Source organism: Stegostoma tigrinum, chromosome 19 (assembly GCF_030684315.1).
Source record: "Stegostoma tigrinum isolate sSteTig4 chromosome 19, sSteTig4.hap1, whole genome shotgun sequence".
Taxonomy (NCBI): domain Eukaryota; kingdom Metazoa; phylum Chordata; class Chondrichthyes; order Orectolobiformes; family Stegostomatidae; genus Stegostoma; species Stegostoma tigrinum.
This window is the reverse complement of record NC_081372.1, coordinates 6699517-6707176: the sequence shown is the minus strand read 5'-3', so window position 1 is coordinate 6707176 and position 7660 is coordinate 6699517. Positions and strand designations below refer to the sequence as shown.

The 7660-nt window shown below is 43.4% G+C and overlaps 1 protein-coding gene across 1 annotated transcript in view; it reads left to right on the top strand.

Moving 5' to 3' along the window:
- Positions 1 to 7660, top strand: part of asip1 (agouti signaling protein 1) — a 107413-nt gene that overhangs the window by 28098 nt on the left and 71655 nt on the right. The window contains exon 3 of the mRNA XM_059652717.1: positions 277 to 347. The gene's annotated coding sequence lies outside the window, so the exon portion shown is untranslated. The remainder of the gene's footprint in view (positions 1 to 276; positions 348 to 7660) is intronic.

Below are 7660 nucleotides of genomic sequence, written 5' to 3'. Positions count from 1 at the left end.
ACTTGGAAAATGGGCCATAATTGATCTTAATCACTGAGGAAGGAGTTGTACTCTGGAAGCTAGGTAATAGAGGACTTAGCTTTATGGGTTTCTCATGAGGGGCCCATTTTCTCATACACTTCTGTGAAGGAGTCAACAATGGTTTAAAAACAGAAAGAACTGCGGATGCTGTAAATCAGGAATGAAAACAGAAGTTACTGAGAAAGCTCAGCAGGTACCTATTCTGAGCAAGATTCACTGGACCTGAAAAATTAACTTTGATTTTTTTCTTCACAGATGCTACCAGACCTGCTGAGCTTTTACAGAAGCTTCTGTCTTTGAATAATGGTTTAAAGTTCAGCTTCCGGGTGAGTTCCTACCTGTGCCATCTGCACACTAGAGCCCAATGACAGGATGGAGTGTATGGAGTGTAATTTCATTTTGGTTTAAAGGACCAGTTGTTTACCATCTATCCTGTAGAATATTGCAGCCTTTGCGTAATTGCTGGAGGTGGGGTGCAACAGAGAAAATGAAGAAGAGTATGTAAAACAACACAACCTTGTTTGACCCCATCTGGCACTGAGATGGAATCTGTAGCAGTTCCTTTCATGAGTATAATGACTTGAGTGTTGCTAAGAAGTCGATGGAGGATGGTGGCAAATTTCTGAAGACAGCATTCGCGCTTGAGAATCAAAGACTGTTTTAAAGTCAGAAAATGCCACGTACAGAGGTTGGTGTAATTCCTTGAACTGACTATTTGCTGCAAAGTGAAGATCTAGGTTGTACCCCATTTCAATTATTTGAGGACCGGGAGTTCAAATCCGAGACTAAGGTCACAGTTTATTGGGCATCAATGATTCCCGTGTTTCTGCAGGCTTCAGAAACTAGGACCACTTAAAGCAGAAACCACAAAGCAGTGGATAAGTACACCATTAGTACCATTCTTTTATTCACTCAGAAGATGTGGGTGTTGCTGGCTGGGCCAGTATTTATTGACCATCCCTAGTTGCCCTTGAGAGGTGGTGGAGAGTGGTAGACTACATAATGCTGTTATGGACGGAATTCCAGGATTTTGACCCAGCAACACTGAAGGAACAGTGATATATTTCCAAGTCATGATGGTGAGTGCCTTGGAGGGGAATTTGCAGGTGATGGTGGTCCAATGTACAAGCCGACCTTGACCTTAGAGACAAAAGTTGTCATGGGGGTTTGGAAGGTGTTATCTAAGGATTCTGCTGAATTTCTGCAATGCGTCTTATTGATAGCGCACACAGCTGCTACTGAGTGTCAGTGCTGGAGGGAATGGATGCTTGTGGGTCTGGTGCCAATCAAGCTGGTTGCTTTGTTCTGGATAGTGTTTAGCTTCTTGAGTGTTGTTGGAGCTGCACACATCCAGGGAAGTGGTGAGTTTTCCATCACATTCTTGACTTGTGCCTTTTAGATAGTGGACAGGCTTTGGGGGTCAGGAGATGAGTTACTCATTGCAGTATTCTGAGTGTCTGGCTTGATCTAGTAGCCATGTGTTTAAGTGGTGAGCCCAGCCCAGTTTCTGGTCAATGGTAACCCCCAGGATGATGACAGTTGGAGATTCTGTGATGCTAACACCAATGCATGTCAAAGGGCAGGGGTCAGATTGTGTCTTACTGGTGATAATCAATGCCTGGCATTTGTGCAGCACAAATATTACTTTTCACTTTTTAGCCAGAGCCTGGATATTCTCTAGATTTTGTTGCATTTGGACACAGACTTCTTGAGTATCTAAGGAATTGCAAATATTGCTGAACATTGTGCAATCACCGGTGAACCTCCTCATTTTTGACCTAATGACAGAGGGAAAGCCATTGATAATGCAGCTGAAGATGGTTGGGCTTAGGACACTACCCTGAGGAGCTCCTGCAGAGATGTCCTGGAGCTGAGATGACTGACTTCCAACAACCACAGCCAACTTCCTGCCAGGTAAATCCAATGCCAAGAAAGACCATCCAACAGCAATGTCTTCTCTCAAACTAACTTGATTGGTATCAAAACAAGCTACACCGAGCGACACATACCCCCGACATCAAACTCCTGAAATAATTGAGCATCTTAAAGTTGTGAAGAGATTGAACATACAGGCTGATTCATGGGAGACTCTGGCTTGCGTTTGACCAAACAGAGGATGCTCATGTGCGAAAGTACTAAGTACGTCATGTAATTCCCTCTGGGATGGTATCAGGGCAAGCCTGAGTTGTCTCAGAGAGAGCACAAGTCTCCAAATAATTTATCTATCCTACCTTCCAGTAGCATCTGCTGTGCATGTGGTAGCATCTACAAATTGTCCATTGGACTCAGCAACCATTTCAGAATCCAGCATACTAGAGGGGAATCAAGTTATTTTCGATCCTGAGGCAATGTGTAACAAGAAAACGACAGCGCTTTACACACTATAAATTTTCGCTCCCATTTAATCTCTGGACTACCATGCAATGTTTCATTCTGGACCCTGAAATTGAAACTTACTACAATACATCTTGTTCAAATTAATTCTGTCTGATTGCAAAAAACTGATGAAAATTCACTAGTCCCCCTTTCTATCCTTCTAACAGTACACAAACCTTTTAAGTTCAAGTTTAGTGTCAGCTGTTACTCTAGCAGTAAAATGAAAGGTTTAATTTTTCCTGCCTCTTTGTAGGACATATGGAACAGTCACCTTTCCGCTGTTACATTGACACCATTCCCTACTTCTTCCTCTGTTACATCGATGACTGTATCAATGCTGCCTCATGCTCCCATGAGGAGCTTAAACAGTTCATCAACTTTACTAACATCTTTCACCCCAACCTCAAATTGACCTGGGCCACCTCCAATACCTCCCTCCCCTTCCTGGACCTCTCTTTCTCTGTATCCAATAACCGTCTCAGCACCAACATCGATTTCAAGCCTACCGACTCTCATAGTCTACACCTTGACTACACCTCCTCTCACTCACCATCCTGCAAGAATGCGATCCGTTACTCACAATTTCTCCAGCTCCGCCGCATCTGCTCCCAAGACAGAGCGTTCCACTCCTGCACATGCCAGATGTCCTCCCACTTCAAAAGCCACAACTTCCCATCTCTGTTGATTGAAAATGACCTCAACCACATCTCTTGAATTTCCCACATTTCTGCCCTCAAAGCCCCTCCCCCAACAAAAATAAGGACAGAATCCCCCTGGTCCTCAAATACCATCCCACCAAGCTCCGCGTCCAGCGCATCATTCTCTGCCACCTACAATCCAACCCAACACCAAAGAGATACTTCCCTCCCCACCCCTAATTGCTTTCTTAGGGACTGCTCACTCCACAACTCCCTCATCTGCTCCACACCCTATTAACCCCACCACACCCAACTCCTTTCACTGCAACCACAGGCGGTGCTACACCTGCCCCGGCATCTCCCCTCTCACCTCCATCCAAAGCCCAAGGCAAACCTTCTAAACCTGACAGGGTTTTACCTATACATCCTCCAAACTAGACTGCTGATTCTATTGCTCCTGATATGGCCTCCTCTACATCGATAAGACCAAGCACAGACTCAGTGACTGATTCATGGAGCATCTGCGCTCTGTACACTATAATCAACAAAGTCTTCCGGCCACCAACCATTTTAACTCATCCTCCCACTCCCTGGATGACATGCCCATCCTGGGCCTCCTCCAGTGTCACAAAAACACCACATGCAACAGCCCATATTCTACCTTGGGATCCCACAGCCAGATGGCCTGAACATAGAATTCACTAGTTTTAAAATATACCCAGCCCCACCCTTATCCCATGTCCAACCTTCCTTCTTATCCCCGCCTACTTGACCTGACATTTAGCATCTTCTTTCCCATGTTTCCAACCCACCCTTCCTACTGATCAATCCCCATGACCCTTATTTACATCCACTTATCGCTATCCCATCTACCTTCCCCCAGGCCAACCCCGAAACATTGAATCTCCTGCTCTCTGCAGCATCTGCAATTCTTGCTATCTCTGGTTTGACTTTGGCTCTTGACTGTAAATACTGAGCTCTGACCATGCTTCCCTTAACCTTGTTGGTTGCCACGTAGGCTTGGTGTGGTCCTTTACTGGCTGAATAGTCCTGACTGAGTTTGTGTCACACTCCTATTATAGAAACTGCTTTCTTCTCCCTTCACAATACCATCTGTTTCTGACTTTCTTCCCCACCCTCTCATGCTGCTGATATTGGACGTTTACTCATAAAATTATCACATTAGGATTCATCATCTATTAATCCTGTTAAGAATTTATTTGCTGTATTTAGTGCTGAAAAATCATAAATCATATAGAATCGTATGTTCTCAGCTTCACAAAATCGGTCACTATGCAATCTCTAAATTTGTGTTTCCTTTAATTTCACTGATGAGGAATGATCCCCCAGCCCAACAATGTTTTCTGTAATTCTTGACTAATGTCAGTCTGATAATTCAACCCTTCCATCCTTTCCTCACTTGTAACAGGAATTCGAATTAAGTCCTGTAACCAAAGAATTAGTTTCATAGGGTCATAGAGACATACAGCATAGAAACAGACTCTTTGGTCCAACTCATTCATGCCGACCAGGTATCCTAAATTAATCTAGTCACAGTTTCCAGCATTTGGCCCATATCCCTCTAAACCCTTCATACTCACATACCATTCCAGATGCCTTTTTAGATGTTGTAATTGTACCAGCCTCCACCACTTCCTCTGGAAGCTCATTCCATACACGCACCACCCTCAGCATGAAACATTTTCCCCTTAAGATCCTTTTAAATCTTTCCCCTCTCACCTTAAACCTATGCCCTTTAGTTTTGGACTCCCCCACCCCAAGGAAAAGATCTTGTCTATTTACCCTATCCACGCTTCTCATGATTTTATAAACCTCTATAAGATCACCCCTCAGCCTCTGATTTTCCAAGGAAAATAGCCCCCGCCTATACAGCCTCTCCCTATAGCTCAAACTCTCTAAACTTGGCAACGTCCTTCTAAATCTTTTTTGAACCCTTTCAAGTTTCACATCATTCCTATAGTACACAGTATTCCAAAGGTGGCCTAATCAATGTCCCGAACTGCCACAACATGACCTCCTAACTCCTATAATCAATGCAATGACCAATAAAGGCAAGCATACCTATACACCTATCTGTCTGCAAGACTCCACTTTCATGGAACTATGAACCTGCACTCCAAGGTCTCTTTGTTCACCAACACTCCCCAGGACCTTACTTTGAATGTATAAGTCCTGCCCTGATTTACCTTTCCAAACTGCAGCACCTCACATTTATCTAAATTAAACTCCTTCTGCTACTCCTCAGCCCACTGGCCTATCTGTTCAAGAGCCCATTGCACTGAGAGGCAACCTTCTTTGCTGTCCACTACACCTCCAGTTTTGGTGTCATCTGCAAAGTTACTAGCCATACCTCCCACGTTCACATCTAAATTATTCGCACAAATGATGAAAAACAGTGGACCCAGCACCGATCATTGTGGCACACCACTGATCACAGGCCTCCAGTCTGAAAAACACCACCACCACCCTCTTCTTCTACCTTCATGCCAGTTCTGTACCTAAATGGCTAGTTCTCCCTAGTCCATGAACAAAAACAAAGTTGCTGGAAAAGCTCAGCAGGTCTGGCAGCATCTGTTGAGGAGAAAACAGAGTTAATGTTTCCGGTCCAGTGATCCTTCTCCCTATTCCATATGTTCTAAACTTGTTAACCAGTCAACCATAAGGAACATTGTTGAATGCCTTACTGAAAGCCATATAGCTCATGTCCAATATTCTGCCTCATCAATCCTCTTCATTACTTCTTCAAAAAACCAAATTAAGTTCTTGATTCATGATTTCCCATGCATGAAGCCATGTTGACTGTCCCTAATCAGTCTTTGCCTTTCCAAATACATGTCCCTCATGGTTCCCTCCAACAACTTGCCCACTACCGATATCAGGCTTATCAGTCTATAGTTCCCTGGCTTTTCCTGGCCACCTCTCTTAAATAGCAGCACCACTTTAGCTAACCTCCTGTCTTCTGGCTATCAACAATACAAATAACTCAGTAAGGGCCCAGCAATCACTTCCCTAGCTTCCCACAGAAGTACACCTAATCAGAGTTCCAGGAATTTATCCACCTTTATGCATTTTATGACGTCCAGCACTACCTTGTCTGTAATATGGACATTTTTCAAGATGTTGCCATTTATTTTCCCACATTCTCTAACTTCCATACCCTCCTGCACTGTAAACACTCATACAAAATACTTGTTTAGAATCTCCTCCGTTTCCTCCTGTTCCACGCATAGGTAACCTTGCTTATCTTTAAGGGGCACTATTCACTCCTTAGTTACTCTTATGACAACAATTTCTTGCCTCATGAGCTCTTTTCTAAGATCCAAGTACTGTTCAAGACCTGGATGGAATATTTTCATCCTAAAGTTCTTCTGTCACCCCATCCCAATTCATCCCACTGATTTCCTCCAAGTCAACATTGTCATAAACCCCTCTATTCCTTTGACACAGATTACTCTTTGTTTATTTTAATCCATACCGAGGAATAAAATCCCTGCACTACAGAAGCAGGTCATTCGGTCCATTGAGTCCATGTTGACCCTCCAAAGAACATCCCACCCAAACCACCCCATCCCTGTAATCCTGCATTTCCCATGGCTAATCCACATAGTCTGCACATTCCTGGACACTATGGGCAATTTTACATGGCCAATCCACCTGACCTGTACATCTTTTGACTGTGAAAGGAAACCAGAGCACCCAGAAGAAGCCCACACAGATACGGGGTGAATATGCAAACTCCACAAAGAACTTTGCCCAAGGGTGGAATTAAGCCCAGGTCCCTGGTGCTGTGAGGCCGCAGTGCTAACCACTGAGCCACCGTGCTGCCACCCCTACTGCTGCTCTCAGTCAGTCAGCAGTTAGTCTAGTATGCTGCTTTCCAAAGTTTGTAGAAGTTATCTGTAACCAATGCACTCTGGCCTTTGGAAACCTAAATACACCTCTTGCAACATTTTGATATTTAATTATTTTAAGCCATATAGAATATAGAACAAGGAACGGGTGCTGGTTGAGAACAGTCTGCTCTCTGCCTGTTGTAAACAGTTGGATAAATGACGTTTATGAGGTATGTTTACAACGTGCACGATCCATTCTCTGCAAACAAAAGGAATAAATTCAGACCTTGTACCATTTTTGAATCAGGGAAGCATGGGGAGAACCTGCAGCTCCCTGTTGTTTTCTTTAAGCCAACGCTTTGCAAAATCACATTTGATTTGATAAACAAATGTACCACTTTCTATTGTACCATAAATTTTGCAATCATTTAAAAACTGCAGCTATTCAAGAAAGTGGCTTTCCACCACCTTCGCAAAGGCAATTAAGGGTGGCAATCACCAGCAGCCCAGTCAATGATACCTGAATCCTGTGAAACAAGTACTTTGTACCTGATTACACAAAATACAATGACACCACACTGTACAGAGCTGAGATTGCAGTAAATTATATATTCCACAATACTCTGTGTAACTGTTATTCCAAAATCTGTGTGCATCATCCTGTTAGCTAATATAAATACTCAAATTGAAAGAATACGTCATTAAGTAGGTTATAGTAAGAGGTTTTGAAAAATCATAATGCAATCAACCAGAATCCACATAGTTTCATGA